The 12,902-nt window shown below is 38.5% G+C and overlaps 1 protein-coding gene across 25 annotated transcripts in view; it reads left to right on the forward strand.

Annotated features, from left to right (window-relative positions):
• Positions 1-12,902, forward strand: part of Nrcam (neuronal cell adhesion molecule) — a 283,437-nt gene that overhangs the window by 8,520 nt on the left and 262,015 nt on the right. Inside the window, exon 1 of one of the 25 annotated variants that reach the window (XM_031357028.1) lies at positions 7,810-7,828. The exons of the other annotated variants lie outside the window; for them this stretch is intronic. The gene's annotated coding sequence lies outside the window, so the exon portion shown is untranslated. Of the gene's footprint in view, positions 1-7,809; positions 7,829-12,902 lie in introns of those variants that run through there. 25 annotated transcript variants of the gene reach the window in all.

Here is a 12,902-nt window from a genome sequence, read left to right on the forward strand (position 1 = left end):
TGCCACTTCTAGTTGTTGCTGGCATTTGAATACTGTGATTTGAGCATGCATTTTTTTTTTTTGATGAACATTACAAACACAGCTTAGACACTATGAACATATTCCATCAAGGGAAAAGGAAAAAGAGAGGAAGAGTGCTAATTTCCCACTAATTGTGCCTTAAGGTAAGAATGGACTGTGAAAGAGTTTCATCCTGGAGGGTGGTTTTTTTTTTTTTGGTTCTTTGAGGGAGGATGGCTTGCAAGCAAGCAGCCTTCCAAAGCCTGGTGCGCCTTTTCAGTCCCTCACCTCAATAGAGAACTGGAAGGACAAAAGTGAACAAAGGAGGCCTGTTTTGCCTGCCCCACTTGCTGGGCTGTTGTCCTGGCCCCTTTCAGTGAAGGAGGGGGGCGCTAGGTCAAAGTTGAAGAACACTGAAAAGGAATTCAAGCTCCGAGTCGAAATTTGAATTATAGCTTCAGTTTGAGCGCAGTGTAAATTAATTTGAATTGAAATTTTCAACCTCTAGAAGCTTAAGTGACAGATGGTGTTGGAGCTCTGTACGCAGCCCTGCGTGGTGTGCCCCATAGTGTGGAGTGCCCCAGCCAGGCACTCAGTAAACATCTAGTTAACTGACAAAAGTTCCAGCACTGTAGGAAGTGCAGTTTGATGCTGTACAGTGCATTAAGACATTGGACTGTGTGAATTAAGGGGAGGCCTCTTGTGTCTGGCACACACTCAGATGTGCTCACTCCCTCTAATTGCATTGCAAATATTCTTCTGACAGTTCTGTGGCTTTCCTTCTCTTATCTGATTGAATATAAACAAAAATGCTCTTATGTAAAAGTACATTATAGTATTATAGACAGTATAGTATAGTATTGTCTGCAGAATATTTTTATGCATTACTAAATTATTGTAATATTATTTTGTGAGTTTGTCACACATATCCACTAGCTAGCTAGAAAGTGTTTTTTCCCCCCTATATAGTATATTTATGAAAAATAAGTTGGGCTTTCTGTTTCTGGTAGGAGCTGGTGATTTTTATTTGCTATTAAAGTTCTTATATAACACATGGTTCTGCGTTCAGTTGGATAGGTAGCACCCAATTTAAAATGTTTCAATAGAAACGGTTACTAGGAAATAGAGAGTACTAGAGTCTAAATGAAATTAAAAAAACAATTTGGGCTAATTTAAAACTTTCTTAGTTTTCCATAAAAATATAGAAACTGAAACATTACAGTTCTTGAATTGAGAATTGAAAACTTAGCAAACTTTGTTTTGGTAACTTTGCTACTTTAAATGACCTGACTACCCTGCCTTTGGTTCTGAACACACTCACATGTCTATGTGATACACACATACTAATACAAAGAGATTTCTGCTTTCTGAGGAATAACATGGAAATAATTTGAATAGCCATTAAAGAGGTAATTTAGGGTATATATTCTAATGTGGACAAAAGCTAATTTGCTTCAGATTACTTCTGAAGCTCATATGATAAAATGCATGCTTACATTTTAAGCTAGACTATATTTTAACTACTGGAATAGAGATTTTAAACTCCATTGTTAGAAGAATGTGTTTCTAGTAACAGTTACCATGATGCGAAATTATACTGGACGGTAGGATACATCAAAGGTTGACTGCTCTCCTGGAGCCATGAGAGCATTTGCTCAATAGCAGATAGTGAAAGAGTTCATGGTCTGATTCATTTTCTGGATCTGAGAATAAAAGATTAGAAATGAGGGACTGTAGAGAGTTTAGCTGGAGGGAAGGCTCAGTTGAGCATTAAGAATTGTGACATCCCAGAGAAGTGTCCTGTGGCAAAAAGAATGAGACTTAGGTTAAGTAATGAGGAGTGTGAACACAGCTATGCAAATTTAGTAATACAAAATCTCAAGGGCTAAGGCATAAAAAATGAAAACGGCTGGCTGACCGCCTGGCTAATAGAGAATAATCTTCATTTTGCATCATCCAATATTAGATATATTTTATTTTATTGTGAGACTTTAGATCATTGAAGAAATGATGTCATAAGACAAAAAATAATTCATCACATGATCTATAAGACAAAATTATGATGATATATTTGAATTGAAAAGAAATTGACAGTTCCTAAGAAAGGTTATCGCAGTATGAATCAGATAAATTTTTGGCCAACTTGGCTCTTTCCAACTATTTCATTTCTTTATGTTCTAGTAGTTGCCTCACCTTGAGGAAGGTAGATAAATGTAACTGTGAAGCTAGCTAGCCTACTGTTAGTCATCCCCAATAGGGTTCTTTCCTTTGCACAGAGTTATGTGACTCAACTCCTAAAACACATCAAAGTTCGATTCAAGGCAGTTTTCAGGTGTGCATAAGGAGAGAATGTATTCATTCAGTCTATTGAAGGGGTGTGGCATACCCCAGCAAACTTTATCAAATGAGGTTAAGTCAATAAAGAAGGAAACAGGTGGAAATTAAGAAAAATATCCCAATCGTATGATATTGAGATTCCAAGTTTATATATATATATATATATCAAGGAGAAAAAGATAACTAAATGTTATCCTGGTCTTGCTCATAACAGAATTCTGTTAACATTCCCTGGGTATCTGACTAACTAGGGAAACTTGGTCCTTTTTCTGTTGTGTAGAAAGCCTGAGCTGCTTTTTCTCTTTTCATGAGAGGTGTGTTTTTGAGAGTCCCATATTTTGTGGTGAACAACTGAACGCATGAATATAGCAAAATGTCAGATTGCTGAAGGAAGAGAAAAATGGGGTGAGATTCTGTGCTTAGCCCTGGTTTGAAGACAGATGAAGTCTAGTCCGTGGGAAATTGAACGTTCGTGATTGCATGCCTGTACATTTTGCAGATTGGGAGTTGCTTCGTGCTTCTAAATCAGGCACTTGAGCTGACAGGCGAAATGATTCAATGAAGTATGGTGCTATTTTTTGAATCACTGTAAGTTGATCTTAAATGCTGTCTTTGTGACACCCCACTCCCCAAGGACCTCCACTATAATTTTCTATCTTTGCTCACCCAAGATAATTCTCAATTTATGTAAGGCTTTTCTTTCCCTCCCTTTCTAAAGCTGTCACATGCCTTTTCCCTCTGCAGTATATGCGTGGCAGCATGCTCATGAGTCAAGCACTTTCTGAGATTGTTTTCTACCAGGTGAATTTGCAGAAACTGGAATCAAGGCACACTGGTCAAAAAGGAAAAGAAAATGTGTGCTGTAGATTTCAAATCTGGACTCTGTGCCTACTTTGCTTGACCCTTCCATTTTCCTGCAAGTAGTTTGCCTCATTTTCTGATAATTGGGTGGAGTTTTTGCAGGTCCTTTCCCATCTAGTTAGTGGGTTATAGGAATTGGCTTTAAGGCAGGACTGCTATGTTGAGAGATTAACCTAGAAATTTGATACAAATATGCAGTGAGACTGTGGGAGGTAGGTTTGTATCATTGTGATATCCTGAGTTTATCCTGTCCTCCTCTTTTTCCTCAAAGATGTGATTTGTGCTGTAAAATAGAGTTGTTGGCCTGATATAGACACTGGATGTTAAAATTGAGGCTGTAGGCCAGGTTGTTATATCTCTGTGGGTCCAAGTTCCACCATGCTGCTGGGATGTGAGAATGCTAGGCTGCATTCCATCCTCTCTACCATGGTGGTGCTGGGTTCTTGGAAGGCCTACACTGCTAAGGGGTTGCAGAATGGAGTCTGAAATGGAGGGGCCCAAAGGGCCAGAGAGGATTCAGGAGATTTAGTTAGCATGGCTCTGTATGGCAAAGGTTCCCCCCCCCCCCCCCCCCCCCCCCGCCAACACTCCCCTGAGTCCCCATGGTGGTCCTTGAAGAGAGAGACAGTCCTTGCTTGTCCAAACTGTTTACATACAACTTTCTCAGGGTGGACCAGAAATTAAATACCTTTTGTAGGAAGGAATGTCCAGGAAGGAAAGCTTGTTAGCTAAACCCTCAGGGCCAGCCCATCTAGATGTGTTACAGGGTTAGTTAGCACATCCCCATGTCGGGTGTCAAAGTCACGTGCTCCAGGACAGGAACCAGGTTGTGAATAGATGAAATGCCTACCATTCTCAGATATGAAAATTACCAGGGTTTCTGAATCCATTCAACCTTCCCAGTTTTTGTCTGGTGTCATGATTCTACTTGCCCCACATATCCCCTTAAAGAGGTGCTTTATATTTTACTGTTTTGTGTATGTGGAGCTGGGGACTGAACTTGGGGACCTCATTCACACTATGCCAATGCTCTACCACCTTGGTTAAATAGTTTAGTCCCCAGCTCCCTAATTTGTATTTTAAAGTCCTATCTTCCAGCACCTTAGAATATAGCCTTTTTCAATATATGATTTCTATATTTAAGGATGGAACTTGGACTTGGCTACAGTCCAATATGACAAGTGGCCTCACTTAAAAGGGGAATTTAGAGAAAGGCAAATGAGAATAAGCCATGTCAAAATGAAGGCAGAAGTCCAAAAGCTGAGGAAGTTTAAAGATTGCCAGCAAACCACCCAGAGCTAGTCGACACGCATGTAGCAAACTCCTCCAAATCCTCAGGAGGAACTTATTCACCAACCCTGAATCCTGAACTTCTACCATCTAGAGCTATGAAACAATAGGTTTATATTGCTACGTCCTTCAGTATGAGGTGCCTTGATAACAGCAGCCCTGGTGAGCAAACATAGAATGAAATAAGTCCTCCCATTTCTAAACAAAAAGGAGGGACAATGTAGCTTCCCTCTAGTCTCCTTTGTCTAAATCTGCACCTTTATCTGGAGAGTGTAGGTACCAGGTGAATATGGAGCTGTAGATCTGATATTTACAGTGTAGGTTATCTGTTGTCTAGAGATACCAGTGTATTTTGAATTGAGGCACATGCGTAATAGTATTTGTGTGGAGAGGGTTATTTTCATTACCAGACCAATGAATGTAGTTGGTAGTTTAACTGGCTGAGGACTCTCGGTAATGATCAACTTAGCTCCCACTTTGCTGTCTTTATCAAGTATAAATTGTGATCACCTGGGTACATTTTTGTTGAAGTCTCTACAAGTGTCTTACTGTTCCTTGCTAATTAGAAGGCCCCCTTTGACGTGTGAAATGATAAGCTGTTGATATTTACTCATGCTGAGGAACTCAAGTCTTGGATGAGCTCTCAGACAACTTCAGGGTGAATGTTACTTTGAGTTTCATAGCTCCCATAATCAAGCAGCAGCACTGACTGTTAAAAGAAGCCAGATTGCTGAGTGCTTTGAATAGATCTGAGTATTGATTTGAATATAAAGAAAATTCTGGAACCAAGTCAGGGGGCCTTTTGTGATGTATGCTCAATTGGAGGTGAATGATCCTCCTTTCCTCTCGAAACAGCCTTGCTTATCTTAGGCACTAGGCTCCTCTAGAGCAATAACTCTATCTATAGTCCTTTGCATGGTGCTTAATGAGCAGCTCAAACAAAATGGGCCAAAGTGCTTTAAATAGTATAAAGGAAATATTTGGGAGGGGGATCCTAGGAAAGAATGTCCAATACCTGTATGGTTTTGCCTCTGAAAGTTGGTGATTTCATTTTAGCATACCAACCACAATCATTCATTAACTTGAAATTTTCTTCCAGTAATAGTATTTTATCCTTGTTATAGATCCATCAGGAACTACTTTTTTAAAAGAAAAAAAACTTTTTAAAAGAAAATTAATTTCTCACCTGTTTACAGCCTTCCTTTAATATGCAAACCAGCAATGTACAAATTGAGTACTTATGGGCCTAGACAGGCACAGGTGGTAGTTTGTGTCTGAAAACCACCGTCTTGCTGCAAACTCTTCAGCATTTGAATATTTTGGTTTGAAAGAATGTTGTGAGGATTGCTCCCAGGCTTTACAGATTCGGGGATCCAACTTTACTTGCAAATGTACAAATATGGGTCTTCTGCACTACTTGCTAGCTTTGGATCTGTTATATTCTTCGGAATTTTTGGTCCATATAATTTGTTATATTAGACTCATAATTTAAAGTTCTACGAATTAGAGCACTTTTTATTTTCAACTCCAAACATGTATAATTCACCTTGGACAACCAGTTACTGCTGAGGAGAGTGGAAACAACAGTCGTGGCTGTTATCTGTCTGCTCTGGTTACTCTAAGGGTAGTTTGAATCTGCACTCTCTTGTCTCCACCATGCAGTTAGGAGCAGAGCCAGTCATGAATATGCATGCGTCACACACCTGTGACCAACAGATCTCCCATCAAGGAATGGCACAGTATCAATTACTTTTGAAACAGATGACTCCCAGCAGCTGCTGTCTGTGGCCCACGGGGCTTCCTGCCCTGCGTGACAGCTGCACATCACATCCTGTGGTCATACTACTTCAGCCACTTCTATGGCCAGATACAGAGGTGGGTGGGGAACGCAGGCAAGCCCACCACTTCCAAGGTATTATTAGTTCACGGTCAATCTAATACACGGTCAATCTAATACATGACTGTTATATATGAGATGTCTCTAAATTTTAGAAAATGGGGTTCCTGTGGTTTTGACAACTCATTACTATGAATACAGAGTAATAATCCCAGACCCATTTGTTGTTTGCCGTAGGAGCACATCCTGTGAAGTCTCATTTAATCTTCACCAAACAAATGTGTCAGAAGCTGGCCCTTGTTTTTTTGTTGTTTTGTGTGTGTGTGTTGTTGTTGTTGTTGATGTTTTTGTTTGTTTGTTTTTTATTTAATGAAAAGGGACAGGTACTTAATGTGGTAAGCTTTATAAGCCATTGAATCTCTCCAGAAATAGTAATAGATTGTGTGTAAATGCTCCAGCATGGCATGCTCGCATTAAAACTGTCTTTACAAAGTTGGCACTGGATCAGGTCTGGCCCACAGGTCATGGTTTGCCTACTCTCACTTTACGCTGTTATACCCATTTTATAGATGAGGATACAGGCTCTGAAAGTCTTAAACTGGCTACCCTAGCATAGCTGCTGGGTTATAAGTTATGCATTTAACCCAAAGAATCTTATATCCTGCCTTTAGCTTCAGTTTCTACAAACTACTAAGGTTTATAACAAGGAATTTCTGTATGTTGTGCGTTATGGAGAATAAGCCAAACCCCAAGGGACTGGATCACCCAGTATCCACAAGATGCTATGTAAGTAAATATAGGTAGTCTCATTTTAGCACATTATACTGAAACATCTGCATTCTTGACTATCTGAATAATTATTTTAGATACTCTATTCTTTATAGTAACCAATTGTAGTAAACAGGCTTTAAGGGAGCAAATGACCTAAAGTTTTAAAAAAATATGTCAAATTTTAGGTCTGAAAGTTTGCTTATATGTAGGTGGTCCATATCTTCTATAGTGAGATTGGGTTACTTTGTATACTGAAAGGAAAGTGTTTATTTTCACTAAAGAACATCCCGCAGAAGAGTTTCTATCCCTTTTAACATAAAACCCTTGAAAGAATTCCAAATTGCTCCCTTCTCTCCAAGATGGACATGTCCTTTTGTGTTTATTTCCATGGTAACAGGTAGTTTCTTCAGAAAGCAGACCTGCCATGAGAACCATCCAGCTGACCTTGCTGGGCACTCCCCAAGGGAATAGCATCCGCGGTGGTGCCAGCATAGTACCTGAAGCAGCATTGCGACAACCCAAGCTTTCCTTTTCTTTCTTTTTTCTTTTCTTCTTCTTCTTCTTTTAATTTATTTGACTTAAATAGCAAGTTCTTTAAAGACTGAAAGTTCTCAGAAGGGGCCAAAAATATGAAGTACTCAGTTGTCGACAGTTGTTTGGAAAACAAGATACCAAGAATAAGTAAACTTCAAAGATGTTCCTGGAATGCCACAAAAAGCTCCAGAACTCCAGGTTCGTCACTGTGGAGGGAAGGAAGATAGAGGGTGTGCACAGTGGGTAAAGTGGGGACTCCATGTTGCTGTGGGGCTTTTCATACAGTGAGGGGAGCTGAAAAGGGAGCCACTCCCTGGTAGAGAAACCAGAAAGTGAAACCCTTGTGCAAAGGTAACTCTACTCTCTTTGGAGAGCTGAAGTCTTTGAATGCAAGTGAGCCTCTATTCATTTCCATGAAAGCTCACAGAGGAATAAAAGCCAGCCAGTGGGAAGGTTGGCTGCTGTGCTCTGGGGAAGTGATTTCTGTGAATTAATTGCTAACAAATGTTTAAGGGTATGGGTGATGAATTTAGCAACCATTTTTTTCCCCTCTGTGGAGTAATTTTCTAGAAAATATAGTTCTGTAGGTAATGTAGCCTACAGGGTCGTTATAACATAACCACAATATTTTTTCATGGTATATTTTATAGCTTTATATGATATAAAGTTCAGCTATGACAAATATAAAACTAGTGTTTTTTTTAAAAATATGTTTGTATGTTTCCAGGTGTGTGAAGCAGGGTTTTAGATACTCCCTAGAGTTTTGACTCATGCATTTTCCTGCACAGTGTTGGTGGGACCCATGAAAAGGACGGGATGTTAATTAATCCATAATTAGGTTGTAGTATGTGGCAGGCTTGAAGTGGTTTCAGAGAAGTAATAAAAATTCCAAGATAATTATGAGCTAATGGAAGGGGAGATTATTCTTGGTAGGCCTGGCTTAATCAGGTGTAAGCCTAATTAAAATACCACTACAGGAGACTCTTATGGGCATTGAGGGAGACATTTTTATTGTGAATTCCATCTAAAGAAGCAAGGTCTTCATTCTTAAATTGCTAGGAGCTGTTTGCTCCAGGCAGCCTAGAAGAGCTGGAAGATGACTCTGAGCTGTTGGTGAGAAAGGGACCTGGCCAGCATCTTGATAGTAGCCTTGTGGAGCCCACTGAGCTTCTGGCCTGAGAAACTATGAAATAATGAAGATGGGTTATTGTAAACCTCTAAAAAAACGGCACAGCGTGTTATAACAGCAATGGAAGACTAACGAAGGTGCCATCATCACAATCTGGCTTTGAAAGTTTTCATCATCTCCGCAAATGTCCCTGGGGCCATTTGCAATTACACTTACTCAATCAAGGCAGCTTCTTTCTTCCTCTATTTATTTACTTTTTCTGCTGAAGGATGAAGCATACCTTTTGTGTCTGCCTTCTTTTAGTTAGACTTAAAATATCATTTTATTTCTGTTTAATATATTATTATTATTATTTATCATAAGTATATTGCATCTTTTTTTACATGATTTCAATTTATCTGAATTTGTTAACATTTAAAAACATAGTTTAAGTAAATAGAATTAAATCACATTCTTGTTTCCCTTTTGTATCCCACCTCCTCCCAGAGACCCCCCTTCAATACTTGCAATACCTTTCATTTTTTTGTCACATTCTTTAAAATTTATAAAATATTGTAACAATAAAATATGAGTATTATAAAAATTGTTTGATATAAAACAACAATCAATTTAACAGTCTTATGTAGATGCTTGTCTGTAGCAATACTGAAAATACATACATTTTTATCAATGTAAATTTTAAATAACTCCAAACATATTAACTGTAGATTTTAAAATAATATATCACTACTAGTATTTTTTTAAACGAACATAAATAGATACAGTACTTTTGTTTGTTTGTTTGTTTGTTTTGTATTTAGTAGAGCTTAAAATCTTGGCTCTTACTGTGGTACAAGCCCAAAATAAGAACAATTTTTAGACATTGGAGTTCATTGTAATAACACTGTACTTCAATGACCCTCATATCACCAAAGGATTTTACCTCCATTGTAGCTAAGCTGAGAGTTGACAGTTCTGCTGCACCAAGGAATGAATTGTAGGAAGGATTTTTGGATACAAATTTCCTGCTATGGTCAAAGATATTTGACTTGAGTGATTGTCTTCTTTCTCAGCCCACAGCGAACAGGTTACATTCATTTAAGAAATGGTATGTATATTAATATGCTCTATCCATGAAATCATTCACCAACTGTTTCAATGACCAATGGTTCTACTTGGAGGGTGGCACAGACATTAGGTGAGGGTAAGTATCTGGTTCATTGGCTGTGATAATTTGGAAAAGCATTTGTCTCAGAGAAAGAGTAACTTATAAAGTCCTTTTCTTCAAATTTGATATAATAGTTACAAACATCAAGCAAAGCATTCAGTCTCACTCTTGCTGTTCTCTTACAAACCACCTCCCAAGTTAATTGTCTACATTTCTTTTGACTGTATAAATACTTTTGAACTATGTAAGCTGTTCTGAAAACCACAGTATAGTGTAAAAACATGAAATAAACAATACTACTAATAGAGAGGCTGAGATAGGAGAAGCATGATTTCAAGATCATTATGTGGTACACAGCAAGACACTGTCACATACAAACAGGCAGAAAGTGTATATGGATTGTACAATATTGGAACTATTTCTCCAATTACCAAATTAGAGAGACCATTGGATGACAGTCAACAGATTTCTTTCTTTCTTTCTTTCTTTTTTTTTTTCTGAGGCAGGGTTTCTCTGGATAGCCCTGACTATCCTGGAACTCAGTCTGTAGACCAGGCTGGCCTCGAACTCAGAAATCCACCTGCCTCTGCCTCCTAAGTGCTGGGATTAAAGGTGCATGCCAGCACTGCCCGGCAACAAATTTCTAATTCCTCATATTATTGGATTTCAATCAACTAGGATATGTTGGTAATATTAATTTTCATATTAAGATATTAAGAAAAGTAATTGTTATTTCCTGTTGTTTTTGTTGTAAGAGGTGGAATTAGGTTTGTGTGGGTTTATTGAAAGATTATTTTATTGCTTCTTCTAGGGTGTAGTTTTGCTCCTTTTGTTGGTGTTTTCCATCTATTATCCTTTGTAGGGCTGGTTTTGTAGAAAGATATTGTGTAAATTTCATTTTGTCATATAATATCTTGTTTTCTCCATCTATGGTAATTGAGAGTTTTGCTGGGTATAGTAGCCTGGGCTGGCATTTGTGTTCTTGTAGGGTCTGTTACTTTATATATTACTTGACCTTTTTCCTTTACTGCTTTTAAAATTCTTTGTTTAGTGTATTTGGTGTTTTGAGTATTATGTGACAGGAGGAATTTCTTTTCTGGTCCAGTCTATTTGGATTTCTGTAGGCTTCTTGTATGTTCATAGGCATCTCTTTCTTGAGGTTAGGGAAGTTTTCTTCTATATTTTTGTTGAAGATATTTACTGCCCCACTAAATCCAGAATCTTTGCTCTCTTCTATACCTATGATCCTTAGGTTTGGTTTTCACATTGTGTCCTGGATTTCCTGCATGTTTTGGGTTAGGATCTTTTTGCTTTTTGCATTTTCTTTGACTGTTGTGTCAATGTTTTCTATGGTGTCTTCTGCCCCTGAGATTCTCTCTTGTATCTCTTGTATTCTGTTGATGATGCTCGCGTCTATGACTCCTGATCTCTTTCCTAGGTTTTCTATCTCCATGGTTGTCTGTCTCCCTTTGTGATTTCTTTATCGTTTCTATTTCCATTTTTAGATTCTAGATGGTTTTGTTCATTTCCTTCACCTGTTTGATTGTGTTTTCCTGTAGTTCTTTAAGGGATTTTTGTGTTTCCTCTTTAAGGGCTTTTAGCTCTTTACCTGTGTTCTCCTGTACTTCTTTGAGGGAGTTATTTATGTCTTTCTTAAGGTCCTGTATCATCATCATGATAAGTGATTTTAGATCTGAATCTTGCTTTTCCCGTGTGATGGTGTGTCCAGGACTTGCTATGGTGGAAGAATTGCGTTCTGATGATGTCAAGTAATCTTGGCTTGTGTTACTTATATTCTTAATGCTTGCCAAGCACCATCTGGTTATCTCTAGTGCTACCTGCCCTTGCTAAATCTGACTGGAGCTCGTCCTTCCTGTGATCCTGGTTGTGTCAGAACTCCTCAGAGTTAAGCTTTCTCTGTGATCCTGTGATTCTGGGATCCTGTGATCCTGGGCTTGTTAGATCACCTGTGAGTGGAGCTTCCTCTGGGTATTGTGGGATTGGCTGCAGAGTTTGCACCCAAGGTCTGCTCAGGGCACTGGCACAGACAGACCGAAAGGAACCAGTGCCACTGGGCTTGGAGAGTTCCTGCATGCCTGGGTCCCAATAGTCCCAGTTACTCTTGGTGTTGGGACAGATGTTGTGTCCTCCTTACCTCTGATCCTGGGCTGCCACCGCCTTCTTCTTCTTCTTCTTCTTCTTCTTCTTCTTCTTCTTCTTCTTCTCCTTCTCCTTCTTCTTCTCCTCCTCCTCCTCCTCCTCCTCCTCTTCCTCCTCCTTCTTCTTCTTATTATTATCATTATTATTATCATTATCATTATTATCATTATTATTATTATTATTATTATTATTATTATTATTATTATTATTAGTGTATATATACGATGGGGACAGGCCATATGTGTGAGTAAAAATCAGAGCACAGTTTTGCAGAGTGGGTTCTCTACTTCTACCTTAATGTGGGTTCTGAGGATCAAACTTAGGCCCCCCAGACTTTCAAGAATAAATGCTTTTATCTCATGTGCCATCTCTCTGGCCCAAAGTGAGCATGTTTTTGAGACTCTCAATGTATCCATAGTCCACTGCATACAGATATCACACTCTGCTTTTATGCTCATCGTCGAATCAACACTTGCATGGTTTGAAATTCAGGATTCTGATGAGTAATGCTGTTATGAATGTAACATTCAGATTTTTGTATGTACCCATGTTTAAATTCTCTTGGGTAGATATTTGATAGCAGAGTTGATAGGATAATTGTATAATTGTGATTAGCTTTTCAAGATGTTGCCAAATAGTTTTCTAAAATGGCCTATAGCATTTGATTCTCTCACTGTGAATGAGTGAGGATCCCAGTTTCTTAACATTCTTGCCAACTCTTACTGTTGCCTGCCTTTTTTATTGTGACCACTTTAGAGAGTACATTTCATTGTAGCTCTAACTGCATTTCACCATTGGCTAATAATGTAAAGCATATTCTTTTTTTTTTTTTTTTT

Source organism: Mastomys coucha, unplaced genomic scaffold (genome assembly GCF_008632895.1).
Source record: "Mastomys coucha isolate ucsf_1 unplaced genomic scaffold, UCSF_Mcou_1 pScaffold6, whole genome shotgun sequence".
Classification (NCBI taxonomy): Eukaryota; Metazoa; Chordata; class Mammalia; order Rodentia; family Muridae; genus Mastomys; species Mastomys coucha.